Source organism: Elephas maximus, chromosome 3, assembly GCF_024166365.1.
Source record: "Elephas maximus indicus isolate mEleMax1 chromosome 3, mEleMax1 primary haplotype, whole genome shotgun sequence".
Lineage (NCBI taxonomy): Eukaryota > Metazoa > Chordata > Mammalia > Proboscidea > Elephantidae > Elephas > Elephas maximus.
The window spans coordinates 116,939,427-116,964,306 of NC_064821.1; positions in this window are offsets into that span (position 1 = coordinate 116,939,427).

The following is a 24,880-nucleotide window of genomic DNA, read 5'->3' on the forward strand; positions in this document are numbered from 1 at the left end:
AAAGCCTTGCCTTCTTTAGGCATTTGGTATTTGGTAACTACAGGTGACAGTTTAAGTAACTATTTTACCTCTGCCTACAGTGAATTACCCATGTTCCATTTACCAATGAAAATGGGGCCACTGATAATGTTAAATGTAGTCAGACCAAAAAATCAATTACAGAGACTTCTGCTGCTGGGAAGATGGGATAAAAATACTTTTCTCTATTCTTTTTCTAAGGACAATTAAAAAGCCTGGACATTATATATAAAACAAATATGAGAGATCCGTAAAGAAGGAGAGAAGAAGACAGAATGGCTAGGATCCTTGGGACCTGAGGAACAACAAGGTGATGAATTCTCTCTCTCCCTCTTTTTTTTTGTGTGTGTGTGTCATATATTCCAGACTTGAAACTCAAGAAGCCAGGGTCTGTAAATACTAATTGTTGTTGTTAGCTGCCATGCAGCCAGTCCTTGACTCCTGGCGACACCATATACAATGAAACGAAATGCCTTCAACATCCACGTGATTAGTTGCAGATTGGACCATTGATCTTTGGAAGTAGATCACTAGGCCTTTTTTCCTAGTCAGTCTTAGTTTGGAAGCTCCATTAAAACCTGTTCAGCATCATAGCAATATGCAAGCCTCCACTGACAGATGGGTGGTGGCTGTGTATGAGGTGCGTTGGCTGGGAATTGAAGCAGGGTCTACCGCAAGAAAGGTGAGATTTCTACCACTGAACCACCAATGCCTCAGAAACACTAATAGACACTGAATCAAAGGGGGGAAAAAAAAAAACAATAAAAGCCTACTCTCTCTAGCGAAAGGACCAGAGAAGGAGCAGCCTAGAGGGACAGTAACTTTTACACAGTAACTACTCTCTTCTAGCCAAATATAGTCCCCCCTCGCCCCCCAAACACACACACACACACCTATGGCTTCACTTCACCCATGCCAGCAAAGGCTTTGTGGAGAGCTTAGAGTCCCACTCTCACTAGGGAGAGCAGTGGTCCAGTTAGTTGACATGGGGAACCTAGACTTCCAAACTCGCCTGGCAGTAATGAGGTACCCCTCCCACCTCCTAATGTATGACATTAAAAAAAGAGGATAAATGGAGTCCCTGAAGGATATACTTACTAACCAAAAGGTTGGCTGTTTAAGTCCATCCAGAGGCACCTCCAGAAGAAAGGCCTGGTGATCTACTTCCAAAAAATCAGCCATTGAAAGCTCTATAGGGCAGTTCTATCCTGACGCACATGGGGTCGCCACGAGTCAGAATCAACACTATGGCAGATGGTTTATTTACATGACACCAACAATGTATGAGAGCCTCAATTGCACCATATCCTCTCTAACCCTTGATGTTTTAGTTCAAGTGGATTCTAAAGGGAACCTGGGAGATGGAATACAAGGAAATATTCAGTTGAAATATAAACCAGAGTCTGAAATCAGAAGTTTTGGACAAGGTTTTTTCCATTACCATTCTTGCTGTTTCATTTATTCTTTTATGTTTTCTTATGAATGGTTTTTGTCTGATGTTGAAGTAGAAAAAAACACTGGATCTGCATTATGTACAACCTTACTTAGACAGATTTTAAACAAAAGATTATATCTGTGATTTTTTTTTTTACTTTTTTTTATTGTACTTTAGATGAAAGTTTACAGAACAAACTAGTTTCTCATCAAGCAGTTAGTACACTCATTGTTCTATGACATTGGTTAACAACCCTGCAACATGTCAACACTCTCCCTTCTCAACCCTGGGTTCCTTATTACCAGCTTTCCTGTTTCCTCCTGCCTTCCAGTCCCTGCCCCAGGGCTGGTGCACCCCTTTAGTCTTGTTTTGTTCCATGGGCCTCTTCAATCTTTCGCTTAAGGGTGAACCTCAGGAGTGACCTCATTACTGAGCTGGAAGGGTGTCCGGGGGCCATACTCTCAGGGTTTCTCCAGTCTCCGTCAGGCCAGCAGGTCTGGTCTTTCTTTTTGAGTTAGAATTTTGTTCTACATTTTTCTCCAGCCCTGTCCAGCGTCCTCTGTTTTGATCCCTGTCAGAGCAGTCAGTGGTGGTAGCTGGGTACCACCTAGTTTTACTGGATTCAGTCTGGTGGAGGCCATGGTAAATGTGGTCTATTAGTCCTTTGGACTAATCTCTCCCTTGTATCTTTAATTTTCTTCATTCTTCTTTGCACTCAAAGGGGTGAGATCAGTGGAGTATCCTAGATGGCCACTCACAGGGTTTTAAGACCCCAGACGCTACTCACCAAAGTAGAATGTAGAACGTATTCTTTATAAACTATGTTATGCCAATTGAGCTAGATGTTCCATGACCATGGTCCCCACAGCCTTCAGCCCAGTAATTCAGTCTCTCAGGGAGTCTGGATGTGCTTATGGAGCTACCATGTCCTTGCTTTGTACAGGTTATGTTGGCTTCTCCAGTATTGTGTACCCTCTTACCCTTCACCAAAGTTTCCACCTATCTATTACCTATTAAGTGTTTTTCCATCCCCACCCCTCCCCTCCCTCGTAACCACCAAAGATTGTGTCTTTTTGTATATAAACCTTTTCGTGGGTTTTTACAGTAGTTTTCTCATACAACATTTGTCCTTTTGTGATTGACTTATTTCACTCAGGATAATGCCCTCCAGATTCATCCACGTTAGAGATTCATCATTGTTCTTTATTGTTGCATATTACTCCATCGTGCGTATGTACCACAGTTTGTTTACCCATTCATCTATTGTTAGGCATCTAGGTTGTTTCCATCTTTTTGCTGTTGTGAACAATGCTGCAATGAACATGGGTGTGCATATGTCTATTCGTGTGATGACCCTTATTTGTCTAGGATATGTTCCTAGAAGTGGGATTGTTGGATTACATGGTATATCTGTGATTCTTAACTATTTCGTGCATAAGAATCCCCTGTGGACCTTTTTCTTACTATAGCTTTTTCTCCAAGCCTCCTTATCCAGGCATCTATATTTTATAAGTGCACTGCAGAGTGATTCTGATGCACATCAAAGATTGAAGAACAATGAATGAGATCACTGACCAATCAACCTAAATTTGGCTGTCTTTTTTTTTAGATGAATTAATTTAGTCTGGTTATTTAGAGTTGGATCTGCTCAAGGAAATACAACTACTGGGATTGATGAAAGCAGAAAAAAAAATCATGAAGCATATGATTTGTCTGTGCTGTATAAAAAAACAAAAACAAATAATAGAAAAAAAACCTAAACCCATTACCATCAAGTCGATTCTGACTCATAAGACGTGATCAATTTCTAGGCAATTCAACAAACATTTACTGAGCACTCACTATGTGCCAAGTGTTGGACCAGGCGTTAGATATACAAAGGTGTTTTTTTTTTTTAAAAAGTTTATTTGTCAAGATAGGCTAGATTATAATATAGTACAAGCAATTTTTAAAATCTCAGCGGCTTAACAAACAAGGCTCAGTTCTTGCTCACACTAACATACACTCTGGTTTGTCTTGGATCTCTGCTCCATATTGTCTTTACTCTGAGACTCAGGCCAGTGGAGCAGCCACTATCTGGAATATAGCTAGTCACCATGAAAGAGGGAAAGGGCATGTGTCAAACTGAACAGGTTCTGAAAGCATCTCACTGGCTAAAGAAAGTTACAAGGTTACATCCTCCATTGAGGGGGTAGAAAAATGTAGTTTAACCACATACCTGGAAAGAGGAAAGCCAGAAATATTTGAGGAACAGAATGAGTGACCTCAACAATGATGACTATCCTTGATTATTTCAGTCTTGTATGGGAGTTAGGCCTACAGAATTTGTACTAGAATTTGTCATGTGTTGTGATAGAGTTATATATACAGTTGTTGATCAATGAAGTAAAATCTGTTTTTTCTCATGGGTGATAGGGTAAAGGTATTACAACATAGGGATATTTGAGTGTTACGGATTGAATTGTGTCTTCTAAAAAAGAAACTAACCATGTGCCTGTGACTCTGGAAATAGTTTTTCTGTTATGTTAACGAGGTTCTACTGGAGTAGAGTGCATCCTAAATCTAATACCTGTGGAGTGGTGTCTTATGGAAAGGGAAAACAGACACGGAAACACACACACAGGGGGAAGACAGACTCATGTGAGGACAGAGACAGATACGTCTATAAGCAGCAAAGGAATGCCAAGAAACACCCAGTGTCTCAGAAACTGAAGAGACAAGATCCCCCAGACACGCAAAGAGAGCATGACTCTGACGATGCCCTGAATTCAGACTTACTAGCCTCTAAAACTGTGAGAAAAAATACATATATTTTTATTTAAAGACACCCACTTGTGGCATTTTTGTTATGTTATCACTAGGAAACTGAGTCATTCAAGTTTCATTTTGAAGAGTATATAGGAGTTTTTTCAGGTGGAAAAGAACATGAGCTAGAAAAGCAGGGAAAAATGACCTGGATAGAGTGGATATGATAAAAGATTACATCCAAGTCTCAGGAGCTTGAATATGGCACTTTGTACAAGGTATAGCAGATGTTAGGGTAGATGATGAAAAAGATATACACAATTCCTGCCCTTGTGGAGCATGTATTTCAGGAGAGCATATGGGTGATAAAACCGCCCCCCCCCAAAAAAAACCCCTGTTGCTGTCCAGTCAGTTCTGACTCATAACGACCCTATAGGACAGAGTAGAACTGCCCCCATAGGGTTTCCAAGGAAAGCCTGGTATATTCAAACTGCCAACCTTTTGGTTAGCAGCCATAGCTCTCAACCACTACACCACCAGGGTTTCCAGGTGTTAAAACGTATATAAAAATAATGGTTGGAATGAGTGCTTTGAAAAAGAAGTACTGTGGACTTCGAGAACTAAATTATGGGGACTTTACCTAGTCTAAGGGGTCAAGGAAGAGATAGGCAAAAAAATGGGGGAAATAGGGGAAAGAACATTCTAGAGAGAAGCAACAACACATGCAAAAGTCCCAAGGTCAGAAGGAATGTGGTATATTGGAGGAACTGAAGGAAGTGGGGCTGGTGCTCAGAGAATTAAGGAGAGAATGGCATAAGATGAGATTGGAGAGAGGCTTGGGCGGATCATGAATGCCTTGTAGATCATGTTGAGGATTCTGTATTTTATCCTAAGATAAATGGGAAGCCATCGGCATGCTTTATGCAGGGGAGTAACATAGACATTTAGTAAACCTCACTCTGCCAGCAGTGTGGAGACGGATTAGAGGGGCTCAAGAATTAATAGAAGAATTCAGTTAGGAGTCAGTTGTCCAGGTGAGGGGTATAGTTCATTAGGACAGAATTTAGAGCTTGATGAAGTGGTGCACTACCCAAGCAGCTTCCCAAGGTGCCAGTAATTAACGGGTGCTCAAAAGTACGAAGTACTGTAAATGCATCAACATGGTGAAAATTACATTGAATAGGATTCTTTTCAGGGAGAGTACTCATGTGGTTTGAAGAAATATTTGATAACCCACTTGGGGTAAGGGTTGAGACAATATCCCACCACCTCCTTTACAACAAGGAATTTGCTCTAGTATTAATAGGTGGTTGCCACATAAGATGAGGCTTTGTTTTGCTGAGTGGGACTGGAATTGAATTGCATGGGAAAATAGAGGAGTGCCGCTGTTGCCAATTGCCCTCTTACTCTTCCTTTGCCAGTGCAATCGTCTGCCTTTTTCTAAGCAAATGTTTGAAAAATATTTAAAGGATATTGTTTTGAGGGGCATCAAATTATTAACCATTGTGGGACGTAAAAGGAGCCCTGGTGGTGCAGTTGTTAAAGTGTTTGGCTGCTAACACAAAAGATGAGCGGTTCAAATCCACTAGTCGCTCAGAGGAAGAAAGATGTGGCAGTCTGCCCCTAAAGATTTACAGGCTTGGAAACCCTATGGGGCAGACCTACTCTGTCCTATAGGATTGCTGTGAGTTGTGATTGACTCGACGGTAGTGAGTTTGGTTTTGGTTTGGTGGCGTGTGTAAGTGTCACGGCTTTGCCCTGGGTAGGATGGTGACCTTGGAGATAAAGAGAAGTGAATATACTTGTCAGATATATTGAGTATAATTAACTTAGCTTGGTGATGAATTGAGGAAGATGAATGAAAATGAAGAAGTAGGGTCAGGGATGTCTCCTAGATTTCCATATTAAAACGTGAAATATATACAAAGCATGAAGAGGTTGTTTTTTTTTTTAATAGTAATATGCAAAATACGTAATACACTCCCAACAATTTTCAACTTCTGGAGGTCTTGCTGAAATGTTAACTTAAAAATCCTTTTGCTTATACTTGCTTATACTATTGAATGTCAATATAATTTTTCAGGAAAATCTAGGCATTGGACTTATATATGCCCCTATAATAATTCAGTGGGTGCTTACTATGTACCAAGAGCCATTCTAAGTTCTTTCATCTAATAATGCATTGAGTTTTCACTATGAGGCAGCTACTATTGCTATCCTAATTTTATACATGAGGAAACGGAGGCACTTATGGGTTAAATAACTTACCCAGGTGATATCTGACAAAGATATAAAGTGGTGGAGTCCGGATTTGACACCAGCAATGGGATACTGGAGCCCAAGTTCTTAACCATTATGCCCATCTTGTCTCCTCTTTTTTAAACTAAAAAATGATTATTCAATTTACTGTTTCTTGGTATAATGGGAAAATAAAATGTCAGCCATAACAAGAAATCACTATGAATTGTTTTGTTACCTGTGGCAGTATTGATTTAAAATGTAGGGTTTTTTTTTTTTTTTCCTCCCAAGCAAACATGTCCTTCCCCTTCCCACCCCCTGCCAAGTAAACCTATTATTAGAGCACAACAAGTAAGCAAGCAAGCAAAGAAACAAACCCACCCATGAGAAAAATTGTGCCTATGGGCCTTTCTTCCTATAATATTGAAACTATGATCTTAAAGGGGGTGCTGATGATTTAGGGGTAGAATTCTCATCTTCCATATATATTATTAATTCACGGTGCTGCCAACAGAGCTTTTTTTTTTCAAGTATGGTGAAGAGTATTTGTTTTGAATTTGTAAAATACAGAATGAAAGGCTGAGATATTTTCAAGGGTCCACAAGGGAAATTATTGTGCTAAATACTGCTCTTATCACAAGAGACCAGTACTAACTGTTATTATTTTCTTGCTTGTTAAGCAAAAATATGTTAAGACATATTATTTCCTAGCACAGTAGTCCCTGATTTACGACAGGGTTCCATTCCAATGATTCCATTGTAAGTTGGTTCTGATGTAAGTAAAATACCTCTTTTTTTTTTTTTTTTATGGTTTTCATTATTATTGTCATTGTAGTGGTTAAGAGCTTGGCAGCTCACCAAAAGGTTGGCAGTTCAAATCGACCTGCTGCTCCTTGGAAACCCTAAGGGGCAGTTCTACTTATTCCTATTGGGTTGCTATGAGTCGGAACCAACTCAATGACAATTGTTTTTTGTTTTTTAATTATCAGTACCTTTATAAAGCTGATCTTTATTTGTCTTTGGAGGTTGGCACGAGAATGATAACATTAGCAAATTATGCACTGTAACATTGTATGTAGTACATATTACTAAGAACAAACTACAAAAAAATCCCTACAGAACAGTGGTAAGTCTCGTTTGTTGTAATATGTTGTAAACTGGGGACTACCTGTGCTGTTGATGATAATTTGATTTTGTTAGCTGTGGACCATTTGCATTTGATTTAGGGGCAAGATTGCAAGTTCTTGTTTTTCCTTAGTCTACATACTCCCTTTCCTGTTTCTTTGATTATGCTTTCGGATTGCCTGGAATTTATCTATCTGATTTGAAATGATGGATTACCTGTAGGGGTTATTCTTTAAGAAATAGGCGATCAGGAGATTTGTTCACCACTGTATTGCCAGTACATAGCACATACTTGTACCCGTTGCCATCGCATCAGCTCTGACTCATGGCGACCCAATATATATCAGAGTAGAACTGTACTCCATGGTGCTTCAATGACTCACTTTTCAGAAGTAAATCTCCAGGCCTTTCTTCCAAAAAGCCTCTGGGTGGACTCAAGCCTCCAACCTTTCAGTTAGCAGCCTAGTGAGTAACTAAATAAATATTTGTTGACTTAATAAATGAATATATAAGAGGGTTATGAATGTGCTTTGTAAGTTCTAATTTTCTTTGTTGAAGCCTCAATGTTTCTATATTAAGTCTTTGTTTTTAGTTCTAGGCATTATTCCTTTGTTATTTGAGCTCAACTCTCATTTGTAATCCTGCAGTTCTAAGTAATATTATTTGAGCCAAATTACTTTCCTTCTTCTAGTTCTCTAAAAGCAATAACCCAAACCACGAGACATTATCAATCTCTTATAATCTAACTATGGGTAATAGGTGAAACCAGACAAAGTAGATCAGACAAAGTCACATAGCCCAGTTTGTCACAAATAATTTTTTAAGACCTTGAAAATAGGACTTTAGTGACTGCTAAAGCAAGGCAGGTAGTTTTAAGCTTAATAATGGTCATGTCACTGTTTCTTCTAGAGTACTATAAGATTGGCAGTTCTATTACATTAACCTCATTGTTAGGCTAACCAATGGACTTACACCAAGTACAGTTCAGCAAAATGTTAGAGGTAGTTCTTTTGGGAGAGAAGGGTCAGCTTCTGAAGCACCACCCTTGTCAAATTCTGAGTGATGTTTTGTTGTTGTTCAACAAATACAGTGTCAGACAAGGCTTTGGCTAACCTGCTGTCTCTCTTTGTTTTTCCAAGAAGATTGATTTTTGGATAAAATAGAAGTAATACTCTGATAATTTCAGCATGCCTGTATCCATGCTGCTTCTTGTTAGAGTTTGTATGGAAGAGTCAGAATGTCTTGAGAGATGTGCCAATTCAATCTCCGGGCTTGTATGTTTTGGCAGGCTGAGAATTTATGGTGGTTTTTCTGGTCTGTGTTTAATTAATAATTCCCTGGAAAAGAACTTAAACCAAAACCAAAGTGCCAAACCAGTTGCTATTGAGTCAATTCCAACTCATAGATATCCCATGTGTGTCAAAGCAGAACTGTGTTCCACAGGGTTTTCAATCATTAATTTATCAGAAGTAAACTGCAAGGCTTTTCTTCTGAGACTTCTCTGGGTAGATTCGAACTACCAACCTTTTGGCTAGCAGTGGGCATGTTCTGTTTGCACCACCCAGGGACTCTGGAAGAGATCTTAAGGCCTACATTCCATATATCATTTCCATTCTTCTCCTGCCAGTCTTGCTTTCCAGTTTGTTCATTCACTCATTCATTTGACAAATATTTACTGAGCATTTATTATGAGCCAGACATTCTTCTGGGCTCCGAATACACAGTAGTGAAAAAAGATCTTTGCCTTTAGGGAACTTAATTCTAGTGGGAAGACAAAGATAATAAACAAATGAGTAAAATATGTTGTATGTTGGAGGGTGATAAATACTATAGAGTAAAATAAAGCAGCAAAGGGATTGTGTGTGCTAGGTGGGTTCAATTTATAGATAGTGTGATCCAGGAGGGCCTCACTGATATACTAGATATATTAGAGCATTCCTATGTATTGGTTGTGAATACCAGTGCCATCTCATTTTGGTTAGCTTAATAAACATGTATTGAACATAGATTATTTGTTAAGCACTGTGTTGGGTTCTAGAGGTATAAAGATTAGTAGGAGTCCCTATCATCAGGGCTTATATGCTCATGGGCAAGGCAAATATGATTACAGTAGGTAATAATATTGACACATACTAGATGCTAGAGAGATTCAGGGAGGTTTAGGGTTCATTGAAGGCTTCTGCTGAAGTTGCACCCAAGAGGAGACTTGAAGGAAGAATAGAAATGAGCCAACTGAAGAAAGATGAGAGAGAAAACTGCTTTAACAAAGCATCGAGGTATGAAACAGATGGTGTTCAACCTTCAAAGTCATCCTTTCCAAAATCTGGTTTATTCTTCCCTTCCCAAAGTCTCTGGAGTCCCTGGGCAGCACAAACAGTTAATGTACTTGGCTGATCACTGAAAGGTCAGCAGTTTAAGTCCATCGAGAGCAGCCTTGAAAGAAAGACCTGATAATCTATTTCTGAAAAATCATCCTTTGAAAACCTTATGTACACAGTTCTACTCTGACACACATGAGGTCTCCATAAGCTGGAGTCAACTTGATGGCAACGGGTTTGGTTTGGTGCCACAGCCTCTTACCTCAAGCAGGAGCAGATCATGAAAGAAATGGAATCCGTTTCTTTTCCTAAAATCACAGAAGTGAGCAATATACACCATGTGTAAATTCCGTGTTTTTCTTAGATGATGTTTCAATGCAGAAAAACTCTCTAAAGCTAAGAACTTGTGTTATTCTGCCCTATGGTACTTACTGTCTGATTAGAGATTTTTCTTGTTATATGACCTCAACCCTGGGTATTGTTAGGACTGTCTTGGGGCTTTGAGCCTTCAGATCATCCTCAGCATTATGTTTAAACAAAGATCCTTTTCCTGGAATCTTAGGAGGTAGAGGTTTTGAATAGTACTTTTTTTTATATTTTCTAGTAGAGAAAATGACGGTAGTTCTTTCTGGAATTCCTGGAAATCTCCTCTTTCCATAAAAGTAATTGCTGTTATTATCTGTGCTCTTTTTTTAAGGGTTGCAATTATAATTCGATGAACAAGACACGTTTTCTTTAGAAACATGCAGCAGTTCTGGGAATAATATCACATGCAGTAAGCTGACTGTGAGGCAACCCCAGAAACTTGGTTTCTTTTTGTATGTCCTTGCTTTGACAAATACTAAAGATACAAAAGTTTTTTTTTCAAGGCTTTGTCAGGTCTTACTGGAAGGGAACACTGTGTAATACTTGTACAGAGTCCCCCTTTAAAGGTCTTTGTGAGTGGTGAGGAGAAGCCTAGATGATTTATGTATCATTTATAGTTCTTTGTACATAGTGGATTCCCAATAAATATTTATTATATGAGAGAATGAAAAAATTAATGAGTGAAACTCCTATAAGTAGATTGGAGTGTATAGGGGTGTGTGTGTGTGTGTATGTATTTTCAATAACTTCTTAACTGGTCTCTCTGCTTCTGCCGTTGTCCCCTACCATACATTTTCAATAAGCAGCCAGAGTGATTCTGTTAAAACAAGTCAGGCAGGCAGCCTCAGAGCCCAGCCCTTCTGAGAGAAACCTGCTCTGGCTGATCCTCCTACACCGAACAAAATAGGCTACACAAGCTTCTGAAACCGTCCTTGACAGGATAGCTATACAATGGGCCAAAAACTATTCTTGACAAGATAACCACAGAACAGCCATAGGGCCCCAACTGGTCTTAGCAGGCTTTCTATGTTATCTCAACACTTCAAGTGACCTATTAGCTCATTAAGTACAAAATACGTATAAGCAACCCTCCGAAGAATCAAACCCTTGTCTGCAGAAAATGTGTGATCACCCCCAAGACCTGAGCACCTGCGTGAAGATCAGTCCTGAGTAATCACGGCGAAGTTACATTCCCTTTTCTGCCCTGTAAAAGCCTACCTCCCCAAGCTGCATGTGAGCAGTCTTGGAGGCAACAGCTCTGATTGCTCCTTTCCTTGTACAATGAAATAAAGGCGTCTTCCTCATCTCCCACCTTGGCTTCTTGTTTACTGGCTGTGACAAGTCATGCCGAACAAAACCTGGGGTTTTCGCCCAGCAAATTTCACTTCCTTGGTTCAAACCTTTCATGGCTTATCATCTCACTTAGAATGAAAGCCAAACTCCTAAAAATATAAGGCACTGTAAAATATGGCCTCTCTGGATTTATCTTACATGACCGTTACTGATTTACTCTCCTCCAGCCACGTTGGCTTATTTGCTGTTTCTTATAGTGTCTCTAGATACGCTGGTGGCGTAGTGGTTAAGTGCTACAGCAGCTAACCAAGAGGATGGAAGTTCAAATCCACCAGGTGCTCCTTGGAAACTCTATGGGGCAGTTCTACTCTGTCCTATAGGGTCACTTTGAGTTGGCAATGGGTTTGTTTTTTTTTGGTTTATAGTGTCTCATAATCTTACCCCCTCAGGCCCTTCCCACCTAAATGCACAAAACTCCCTTTCCTTCCAGTCTTCATTGAAATGTTACCTTCTCTTTAAGACCTTGCCTGATCATCCTATTTAGAGTGACGGCCAGCCCCTCTCCCCAATCTCTAACACTATCACTTTTATCATCATCTAAAACGTTATAGATTTACTTGTGTTTATTTTATTTGTTGTCTGCCTCCTCCTTAATGCCCTCCCCCCATAGAATATAATCTCTATGAGAGCAGGGGTTTTAATGTATTATATTCACTAATTTATTATCCTTTTCCATGCATGGTACCCAATAGAATCTCAATAATTATCTGTTCAATGAATGACAAAATGAATGTATATGTGTGGTCTTTAACATGATTTTTTAGATGTTCCTGAGCAAAGCCTCTGTCTGACGCTTTTATCTTGTATGTCTTCTTCAAAGCCTAGTACACAGTGCACTGTACTTAAGGAAAGGAATGGAACTGGCGTGAGTTAGTGTTCAGTTGGGTGGCTTAAGATGGATCAACTAAATAATGGGACGAGGGTCAGAAAAGAAGCCAGAGAGATAAACGAAAGATTGGGAATGAGTGTGTGCCAGGAGAGAAGAAATTTCTGGCACTTCTGATGTAATTTGGAGGCAGTGGAAGGACATGGATTGGGTGTCAGAAATATTTGGACTCAACTTCTGGCTTTGCTACTTAATAGCTGTGGAACTTTGGGCAAGTTCCTTGACTCTCTGAGGTTTCTATCTGTAAAACAGTAACATTTATTTTATAAGGTTGCTGTGAGGATTACATAAGACAATATAGGTAAAGAATCTGACACATAATAGGTTTCAATAAATATTAATTTTCTTCTTTCCCTGAACTGAAAATGCTCTTTCTTTGACCCCCACCTTGTTTGATTAAATTATTAATTATTCACTCCTTGTTGCATACATTAAGCTCTATACACAACTTTAACTCTTTAATTATCCTTAAAGAGCTTGAATGTGCCTAGACTCATAAAGAAATTGTATCAGGAGTGGCCTGAGAATTTACACACCCAAGATGAGATTCTAGCATTGGATATTCATTGATAACCTTCTTGTAAGGGGAAATGGGAAAAGGAAAAATGGAAGTGCTTGAATACTCAGCTCTGAAATGAGTGGAAAATCAGAAAGCCTTAGTGACAGCTTCGAAGGAGTTCTTCACCTCCTGAAGTCACAGGGCAGATATGGCTCAGGAGCAAGCCTTCAGTCTATAGAAAGCAGGTGTGGGAGAAAGGTATAAGGCTGTATCTTTCACAGCAGTCACAGAGTGGGGAGAGGTTTGTGCCCCAGTTAAATGCCACCAAAGGGCATCCACTGTGGAGGAAGTCTTCAGCTCTCAAGTTGGCAAGATGGCTGGCTGTCAGGCTCTTTCTCCAGCTTGTATATTGGACCCATGCACAAACGTCACTATGGCAGTAGTGTTGGAAGCTCTTCATGAGTTCAAAAAAAGGAGTTTCCTTTCACCAGAGCAGTCGCCAACATTGTGTGCCTTCCTGAAGAGGTGATCAAAAATTAATAAGGAACGGGGGATCTACAGGGATAAGACAAAAACAAGTGAGTTTAAGGTCAGGAAAAACATAGAAATGAAAATGGCAAGGAAAATCTAAGAAAACTCATTAAATCAGTATTGGTCCATGTTTCCTGTCAGAAAAAGAGGAAACTGGGATGGGATTTGTGGTGATGGAATTAGTACAAATGGCTGTGATGGTAAATGTGTGGAAATATGCTTTGATAAAAATGCACACTTGCTAGATGGTAAAGTACAAGATAGCTAAAAGTAAACCTGAATATAGATTTATATCTGGCAGAACTATGTGGCACTTACCCTGACTGCAACATTAGAGACTTAGAGGGAAGAATGTAGGCCTCACCCTGAGCTCACACTTTTTTTTTTTTAATTTAATTGATTTTGTTGTTGTTGCTGTTGAGAATATACACAGCAAAACATACACCAATTCAACAGTTTCTACATGTACTATTCAGTGACATTGGTTACATTCTTTGAGTTATGCAACAATTCTCACCCTCTTTTTCTGAGTTGTTCCTCTCTCGTTAACATAAACTCACTGCCCCCTGAGATTACTATCTAATCTTTCAATTTGCTATTGTCGATTTGATTCCATATAGATAGATTTTAAAGGAGCATAATGCTCAAAGAAGGCATTTCTTACTAGCTAAGCTAGGCTATTGTTTGGTTTTAAGAAGACTTCAGGGGATATTTTTGGTTTAAGATTTAAAGATTGTCTCAAAGCAGTAGTTCCAGGGGTTCATTCAGCTTCCATGGCTCCAGAAAGCCTGGAGTCCTTGAGAATTTGAAATTCTGCTCTGCATCTTCCTTCTTTTGATCGGTATTCTTCTACAGAATCTTTGATCAAAATGTTCAGTAATGGTAGCTGGGCACCATTTGGTTCTTCTAGTCTTATGGCAAAGGAGGCAGTAGTTCATGGAGGCAATTAGCCACACATCCGTTTCCTCCTCATATTCCTGACTCTCCTTTTCTCTCTGTTGTTCCAGGCAAATAAGACCAATTATTGTGCCTTGCATGGCCGCTTGCAAGCTTTTAAGACCTCAGGCACTATGCAACACACTAATAGGTAGAACAGAAGCACTAAACATGTTCTTAGGCCAATTAACTGGAATATCCCACAAAACCATAACCCTAAACCTACAAACCCAAGGAACCAAATCCCAAGAGGTGTTTTGTTGTACATAACAGCCTCAGCAGCTTCTTTTTTTGTTGTTGTTGTAAATATATCTATCACACTATTTTTGCCAATTCAACTCTTTACAGGTGTACAACTTATTGACAGCAATTACAATAATCAGCTACCCTTAATCAATGCAATTTTTCCATTACCATAAACTGAAACTCAGTACTTCATAAGCAATGATCCCCACCTTCCCTCTCCCTCCCACCTCTGGGAATCACTAATAAACTTGGGTCTCTATACATTTATCTTGTCCTTTGAGCTCACTCTTGCACAATGACTCTTACACGATGAAAGACAAGACATATGGAGGCTTAAAAAACAAAACAGTTGCTGGTGAATTGGTTCTGACTCATGGAAACCCTATGTGTTGAAAGTAGAACAGCACTTCATAGAGTTTTCAAGATTGTGACCTTTTGACTTCCCTCTGAGGCATCTCTGGGTGGACTCAAACCTCTAACCTTTTGATTAGTAGCCAGGCACTTAATCCCTTGTGCTACCAGAGACTCCTTATGGTTGCCAAGTTGATTCCGACTCATAGTGACTTCATGTGTTGCAGAATAGAACTTCTCCGTATGATTTTCTCGGCTGTAATTTTTATAGGAGCAGATCACCAGGCCTTTCTTTTGTGGTACCTCTGGGTGAGTTCAGACTGCCAGCCTTTAGGCTAGAAGTCAAGCACAAACCATTTTTGTCATGCAGAGACCTTATAGAGGCTTACAGAGATGAAATTATAAGCCAGCGAGGAAGAATTAAACCCAGTAGTGTACAGTCAAAAACTATTAGTGTATAGTCAAAAACCATCAAGCACATAAAAAAAGAGCAAAATATTAGTTTCATCCCTCCATTTACTTAAAGGGTCAAAAAAAAAAAAAAGGCAACAATTAAGAGCAAGTTTAACTTTTTTCAGTAATAAGAGAGATGCCAAAGGAAAGTACTCTCTGAAATACACAGTGACATTAAATGAGAACCAGGTTTGGAAAAAACAGAGAGAAGGAGATATAGTTGTACATATTAGGAATATGTTAATGGCCTTCACTGGACAGAAAAGTAAGAACACATACACGTTAGAGTTTTATATACATATTCAATAAATTAATTTATATTTGCTTGAGTATGAGGGTATGAGGCAGCAATTGCTCGTGGCAGGTCCAGATAGCATGATAAATCATATGGCATGCATACTATCATGGAAGGAGCCCTGGTGGAGCAAGAGTTAAGTGCTCAGCTGCTAACCAAATGGTTGGCACTTTGAACTTACTGGCAGCTCAGCGGGAGGAAAGACCTGGTGATCTGTTCCTGTAAAGATTACAGCCTAGAGAACCCTATGGGACAGTTCTACTCTGTCATATAGAGTTGCTATGAGTCAGCATTGACGTGACAGCACACAAAAACAACATTCTATCATGGGTAGAGCATTAGTAGTAAGAATTTAGAGGCCCATCTCTTGGGTGTCAGAACAGAATGGAGGAAATAGAACAGAAGAGGGTGCCAAGTCTGATCAGACAGAGGGGCTAGCAGAGATGTAGTTCCAGGATAAGGGTCAGGATCCTGGGTTGGAAACAGGTATGTCAACAGGCAAATAATATAAACCTAGAAAGGGAAAGTGAGAATATTATCTCCAAGTTTCCAATATATAAAGTCCATTGAACAAAACACATGGGATATCATCCTTAAGTCTAAAACGGGGTATAATATTCCCTTAACTTTAGTTTTAAGGACCTTCTTGGGTGTGTAGATCAGAGTTGGAAGACGTTTGCTGCTCCTTGGAGATGGGGTTTTGCAGATGTTTGTGGCTGCTGATTATGGGAAGAGTAACTATTGAGAGGGGAGTCTAGAGAACTATTGAGTCCTCTGGGAAGCCTGCACAGTTTTAAGTATTTCCATTTTAAGGCCATAATTTTTGTGGGCTTAGATAAACTTTATAATAAATATAAACTCATTGATTTACTCATAAGCATCTAAATTTTAAAATCTTTAAAATCGCTGACTGAGAAATTTCACTCTAGGAGTTTATCTCATTAAGCTGCTCATTCATTCAGCGAATATTTATTGAGAATCTTTTATATTACAGGCACTGTTTTAGGTCTTGGGATATTTAGTAAATAAAAGAGACAAAGATTCCAGAACTTACGTAACTTTCATTGCAGAGAAGTGAGACAGACAATAAACATCAAATAAACAGTAAATCACCTAGTGTGTTAGAAAGTAATGCTAAAAAATAAGCAGAGCAGGGTAAGTTGAAATATGGTAGACTGTTTGCAATATTAAATAGGATCTTTAGGGACGGCCCATTGAGCAGGATCCATTTGAGCATAGGCTTGAAGGCAGTCAGGAAATTACTTATGTGAATATCTGGTCGGGGAGAGAGAACATTCCAGGCAAAAGCAAAAGCCAAACAACAACTGCAAAAGCCATCAGTCATGTGCACCCTGGCAGGTTTGAGGAAACAGCCTGGAGGGTGGTGTGTTGCAGCTGAGTGAGAAAGGTGGAGGTTTTTTAGGGAATGAAGATAGAGAGGTAGGTAGTGGCTAGGGTGGGGGCCATCATTAAGAGATTTGGAGATGTAAGAAACACAGAAAAAACCATTTGAAAAGTTCAGGTATCCCAATTCATTTGGAAGGAAATAAGATTAAAGAAAATAGAAATAAATAAAAAAAATTCTATGGGCTCTTCAAAACAATGTGTTGTTGTTATTGTTAGGTGCTGTCAAGTTGCTTCAAAGGGAACCCAAGTACAACAGAACGAGACACCGTCCAGTTCTGTGCCAAGGTATATTCAATATTTTTTGCCTATACCACTCTTCAAGTGCATTAATTCTTCTCCTATTGTTTTTCCATTGTTCAGCTTTCTCATGCATACGAGATGATTGAAAGACAATGGCTAACTCATTCTGTCAGACATTCTCAAGGCCATGATAAGACTTCTTTATGGTTTAAATGTCCAAATATCTGGTCTCAAAATTTGTTAACTTCATGTTTTATAACTCAGAAGTCTAGGAATTCAACCATTTTCCTAAAAGATTCAAAGCCTTTTTAAAAAATGTCTTCGTGTACTTTTTTTCTTTCTCCCAAGTACTCATCAGTTTTCATGGATGATCTTGGTCTGCTACACTACCTGTGGTGGTTCCAACATGGGAACTCTGGTGGCGCAGTGGTTAAGAGCTCAGGCTGCAAACCAAAAGGATGGCAGTTTGAATCCACCAGCCGCTCCTTGGAAACCCTATGGGGCAGTTCTACTCTGTCCTGTAGGGTCTCTATGAGTTGGAATTGACTGGATGGCAATGGGTTGTTTTTCTTACATACAGTATGGAGTAAAAAATGTTAGAAAACATTGTCCTTATCCATTAACTTGTGGGTTTTTTGTTTTTTTTTGTTTTTTTTTGGTATCATGAACATTAGCTGATGGTGCTCTGGGAGTGTTAAAAAGTAAATACCTCTCACTCATATTCACTGTATGTAAATAATAATATAGTCGGTAAGGAGCTGAAAGGGTACATGCTTTATGTGAATGAATTTATATTCATTCAACAAACATGTATTTGGTGCTTATCATCATTCAAGAAATAGTTATGGACAACTTACTATGTGCTGGGAGCTATTCTAGGTGCTCAAATTCAGCAATGAATATGACACAGTTCCTATATTACATGCTTCATAACAAGTTAAGCTAGAAATTTGGATTTTTAAAGCTGTAATGGAACCTAGAAGATATAGTAAATTCAATAATTTTACAACCACATAGGCTTAGGGCAGAGAGGTTAAAGTAACATCCAACAAAGTAACACAATCAATACCATAGCACAAATTGGAAGTTGTTTGATGGTTGCTACTGTATCACCAGCTCACCGGTTCTTTCTATAAATACAAGACAGAATACGAAATCCCTTTGTATGTGTATCCTGCAGTCTCCTGCCTTTCCTAGTGTATAACATAAGGGCTAAATTTCAGATGTTTATGTTTAGAGCAGTTTTGCATTTTATTGTTATTTCTGTTATGGTTTTTACCCATATGTCCTTAAATCTGTTCAGCCAGCCCAGGACAATTACTATGATAAAAACACCTTTCTTGATGACACACGTAACACAGAAAGTGAACACTGAGTCATACTGAATGTCCACTACCTAATGTGTTTTGCATGGAGTCTAATTTATTCCAGGATTTAGTCTGTTGCCCCTTGTGATGCTGGTTATTTGTTTAGAGTGTGATGCAATGGGCTCCCTTATGTGATGTCTTAGTTATCCAGTACTACTATAACAGAAGTACCACAAGTGGGTGGCTTTGAAAAACACAAATTTATTTTATCAAGTTTAGGAGGCTAGAAGTCTAAATTCAGGGCGTCTGCTCTAGGGGAAAGCTTTCTTTATCAGCCCTGGGAGAAGGTCTTTGTTTCTTTTCTGATTCTGCTCTTTGGTTCCTTGGTTATGTTCATGTGGCCTGGCATCCATCTTTCCCCATCTCTGCTTCCTTCCTTACTTGATTCATCTACTCTTTTATATCTCAAGAGCGATTGACCTAAGACACACCTTATACTAATACTGTTTCATTAACACAACAAAGAAAATCCATTTCCAAATGGGATCATAACCACAGGTATACACACGCACACTCACTCGTTGCCATCAACTGACCCTATAAGACAGAGTAGAACTGCCCCATAGAGTTTCCAAGGAGCACCTGGTGAATTTGAACTGCCAACCTTTTGATTAGCACCTGTAGCTCTTAACCACTATGCCACCAGAGTTTCCAGCCACAGGTATAGGGGTTAGGATTTACAACACATATTTTTGGGGGACACAATTCAATCCATGACATGTGGCCCTTTTGCCCTAGGTTTGTGGAATAAACAACTTGAGAGAGAGTTGATTAACACTTCTTGGTAAGCTATAAGGAAACCGTTGGTGGCGTAGAGGTTTTGTGCTACGACTGCTAACCAAAGGGTCGGCAGTTCAAATCCGCCAGGCGCTCCTTGTAAACTCTCTGGGGCAGTTCTACTCTGTCCTATAGGGTTACGATGAGTCGAAATCGACTCGATGGCACTGGGTTTGGTTTGGTTGGTTTAATAAGCTATAAACAACTGAATGGTTTATTAATTTTGTTAGGTCTGGCCCAGTGGTAATTGACAAGGCCTGAGTTGATTGACATTTTCTGAGTTATCAAGGATTGGTTGGGCTCTGATCCAGCTAGGAGAGTTGGTTGGGGTCCAATCTGGCTAGGAAGGTCCCTGCCTCGAAATTGACAAGAAATGGCCTCTATAAAAGGCTAAAAAGGTTTTGGGGGTTTCCTCACTGACAAGAGCTGGGAAAGGAGAGTGTCCTTTGGAACAAGGGGACCTGCACTGAGGACCTTACAGATTTGGTGTAGAATCTGCTACACTGTGCTGTAACACTGATGAAGAGCTATAATACTGATGGAAAGTTGGACCCAGGTAAAGAGCTGTATCCAGTAGAAAGCAGAGTAGTCAGCAGCAACAGGGAGAAATGGTGGTGGTGATGGTAGCAGAGCCTGGCCCACATAGCAGAGGCAGCATTATGAGGGGCAAGTGGCTGCAGAGCAGAGGCAGTGGTGTGGGGCTGAAGCAGCCCACCAAGCTTGGGTGCCCCAAGCAGGGTCTTCCCACAGAGTGGTTCTCCTCTTAGAGCTGTCATGATGGTGGTCTGGAGGTGGGGCTGGCCTAGAACTGTCCTGGTGCTGGCTGAGAGGAGCAACAAACAGCAGAGTCCACCCAGAGAAGCAGCCAGCAGCCCACCGAGTGATGTCATTGAGTTTTCTGTTTAAAGTTTCTAGATAGATGAGAATGAACATTGGCTCTCAGGAAAGGTAGGCAGGTCTTCTCTGAGACATAAGTAGGTTCCCTTGAAATGTTGAGGCTTGGTGCTGGGATCTCTCCCAACTTTGCCCTTTGTATTTCTTCATTTATATCTTTACTGTTTGTATCCTTACGTTAAAGTTGTTTTCTCAGATACGGTGTTTCCATGAATTTTGTGGCCTTGCAACAAATTATCAAATCCAGCAGAAAGAGAGGGGGCTGTGGGATTGCTGGTATCAGAAATAAATGCAGAAGTTGGAACCAGCTCGAAGCTGATTCTTACTGGCAAAACTATTCCTCATGAAGTAATAGATAAAGTCACCATTTTAAGAGTCAACAATTCACACTACCATTTAAACTCCCAGAATGTGAGACAGGTCTTCAAATTTGGGTATGAGGCAATTCAAGGTTAAGGTGGTGATAGAGCTGCTTTTAACCCCAGTGCTCTGGACGATATAAATAAATGTAAAAGAGAACTCTGGGGATTTAATTTTTAATGATCTAACACATTAGAAACCAATTCTGATACATTCTTTCCATCCTGTGAGTAACTCTGAGACATGGATTTATCAGTAGGAAGTGAGAGGACTAAGTGATATAGTGCTTCAACACTACATTGTAGGAAGCAAGTGAAAGCCAAGAAGGCTAATATTTCACCCTTTAGTATAATTTCATTGATAAATATGAAGTGTCAGAAAATCAATGTTTATGTCCCCCAAAGGCATTAATCTAACTGTAAACTAAAACCAAACCCACTGCTGTCGAGTGCCTACTTAAGTTCAACTTCAGACATATTTTATCAGGAAGAAGTTGAGACATGCATTAACCTTTACTAAAATATAATGAAAGCAGCAGCGCTTCCTTTCTAAAACTCCATTACAGAAGCATTAGCAAATGTTACCCACAAGGACCTGACCATATGATATATTTTCACTCCGAATAAATTGAAGGGATCAAAATAATATTTTGACAAATATTAATTGTTATTATAGACTATGTCAAATGAGTGAAAACTTTGCAAGCACCAATGTCCAGATTCTCATTTTTCTTGCTGTCCTTAACACCATCCCATTTACTCTAAAACAATATACTGGTGAAACTACAGGGTAGTGAGAGAATGGACCTAACCACCGGAAGTTGTTTTTCAGCGATTCATTAGAGCATGTCTTTTGACCATGGTCCTCTCTGGAATTTATTAGCTTTCTCTCCAGAAAATGACACAGATATCTCTTTCTGTGAATTTCCTATTCTAAGAAGCTTTTTTTTTTTTTTAAGAAGCTAAAGGAACTTGTAAGCCAGAGGGTAACTTTTTAGCCCTTTACCTTTAATGATGCAAAAAATATATTAGAGTTACTTGATGTTTCTTCTAAAAATTTTTTTTTCTTTTCCTTAAGTAATTTAGTTTAGGAAAATAATATCCAACCCATTGCCGTCAAGTCCATTCCATCTCATAGTGACCCAATAGGACAGAGTGGAACAACCTGGGTTTCCAAAGCTGCAAATCTTTATGGAAGCAGGCTGCCACATCTTTCTCCTGTGGAGTGGCTGGTGGGTTCAAACTGCCTACCTTTCAGTTAGCAGGTGAGTGCTTTAACCACTGTGCCACCAGAGCTGCTTCTTAGGAAAATAATAAAAAAAAATAGCAACCATAAAATTGGAAATGAATAGTGCATAATCCTGTAGAAGACAGTCTGCCCTCATTCACCTATCCCTCTTGGGATAAATTTCAGACAGTGATGTTCATACTATTGTTCTTGAGACATAATGCTTATTTCATTGATGTATAAATTAAGGAGCAAAAAGTTAATCACTAACAGGAGATTATCAGAGAATGAAGTCATTCTTAGGATGAGACAGCAGCATTTCTTAAATGGCCTGATATATACTCATAAGGCTTTTTTTTTTCTTTTAAACTTTATTGTGTTTTAGGTAAAAGTTTACAGCACATATTAGTTTTTTATCCAAAAATTTATACATAAATTTTTTTGGTAACATGGGTTGCAATCACCACAATATGTCGACTCACCCCTTTCCATTTCTACTTTGCGTTTGCCATGTCCGTTTGTCCAGTTTTTCTGTCCCTTCTTGCCTTCTTGTCTTTGCTTTTGGGCAAGTGTTGCCCATTTGGTCCTGTATGCTTTGTTAAACTAAGAAGCACGTTTCTCACATGTGTTATTGTTTGTTTTATATGCCTGTCTAGGCAATCTTTAGCTGAAAGGTGGATTTCAGGAATGGCTTTAATTCTGAGTTATCAGGGTGTCTGGGAGCCATAGTCTCAGGGCTTCCTCCAGTCTCTGTCAGACCAGCAGGTCTGGTCGTTTTTGTGAATTTGAATTTTGGTCTACATTTTTCTCCTGCTCTGTCTGGGATCTTCTTTGTAACCCCTGTCAGAGCAGTAGCAAGCTTTTAAGACCCCAAATGCTGCTCACCAAAGTGGGATGTAGAGCATTTTCTTTATGAACTATGTTATTTCAGCTGACCTAGATGTCTCCTGAGACCATGGGCCCCAGCCCTCAGCCCCCAAAACTCAGCACTCAAGGTGCTTGGATGTGCTTAGGAAGCTCCTATGATTTTCCTTGTTAAAGTTGTGCTGACTTCCCCTATGTTTTGTTATCTTTCCCTTCACAAAGTTAACACTCGTCTGATACCTAGTTAGTGATTTTCCTTCCCTACCCCTCCCCTTTGTTGTAACCATCAAAGATTTTTTTTGTGTGTGTAAACCTTTTCTTTGATTTTTATAATAGCAACCTTACACAATATTTGTCCTTTTGTGATTGACTTATTTCACTCAGCATAACACCCTCCAGATTCATCCACGTTGTGAGATGTTTCATGGATTCATCATTTTTCTTTTTCATGGTGTAGCATTCTATTGTGTGTATGTACCATAATTTTGTTATCCATTCATCTGTTGATGAACACTTACGTTGTTTCCATCTTTTTGGTATTGTGAGTAATGCTGCAGTGAACATGGGTGTGCACATGCCTATTCCTAGGACAACTCTTATTTCTCTAGGATATATTCCTAGGAGTGGGGCTGCTGGATCACTTGGTATTTCTATTTCTAGCTTTTTAAGGAGGTTTCATATCGTTTTCCATAGTGGTTTTACCTTTTTTTTACATTCCCTCCAGCAGTGTATAAGAGTTCCAAACTCTATGGAACCTCTCCAATGTTCGTTATTTTCTGTTTATTTGATTAGTTCCAGTACTGTTGGGGTGAGATGGTTATCTCATTGTAGTTTTGATCTGCATTTCTTGAATGGCTAATGACGGCATGCATTTTTTCTTGTGTATTTTAGCTGCCTTAATGTCTTCTTTGGTGAAGTGTCTATTCACATCCTTTGCCCATTTTTTAATTGGATTACTTGTCTCTTTGTTATTGAGGTCTTGAAGTGTTATGCAGATATTAGAGATTAGATCCTTGTCAGACATGTCACAGCCAAAATTTTTTTCTCAGTCTGAAGATTCTCTTTTTACTCTTTTGGTGAAGTCTTTGGAGGAGCAGAAGTGTTTAACTTTTAGGAGCTCCCAGTTACCTAGTTTATCTTCTGCTGTTTGTACATTGTTAGTCATGGTTTGTATTGTATTTATATAATGTGTTAGGGCCCCTAGTTTTGTCCCCAGGAGACCAGGTGGCTCAGTGGTTAAGTGTTTGGCTGCTAACCAAAAGGTCGGCAGTTCAAATACACCAGCCACTCCTTGGAAACCAGATGGGACAGTTCTAATCTGTCCTATAGGGTTGCTGTGAGTCAGAATCAACTAGAGAGCAAAAAGTTTTGGTTTTTGTTTACTGTTGTCCTTATTTTTCTTCTTTGATTTTTATTGTTTTAGGTTTTATATTTAGGTCTTTGATCCACTTTGAGTTAGTTTTTTTGTTTAATATGAGGTATGAGTCCTGTTTTTTTTTTTTTTTAACAAATAGGCATCCAGTTTTGCTGGTACCATTTGTTAAAAAAGATTGTCATTTCCCCATTTAATGGTCTTTGGTCCTTTGTCAAAGATCAGATGACTGTAGGTGGATGGACTTACATCTGGGTTCTCAATTTTCTTCCTTTGTTTTATCGTTGTACCAGTACCAGCCTGTTTTGACTACCTTGGCTGTATTGTAGGTTCTGAGATCAGGTAGTGTGAGGTTTCCTACTTTGTTCTTTTTCTTCAATAATGCTTTGCTTATCTGGTGCATCTTTCCTTTCCATATGAAGTAGGTGGTTAGTTTTTCTACCTCATTAAAGAATGCTGTTGGTATTTGGATGAAAAGGATTGCATTATATCTGTAGATAGCTTTGGATAGAATTGACATTTTCACAATGCTGAGTCTTTCTGTCCATAAGCATGGTATGTTTTCTTTCAATAGCGT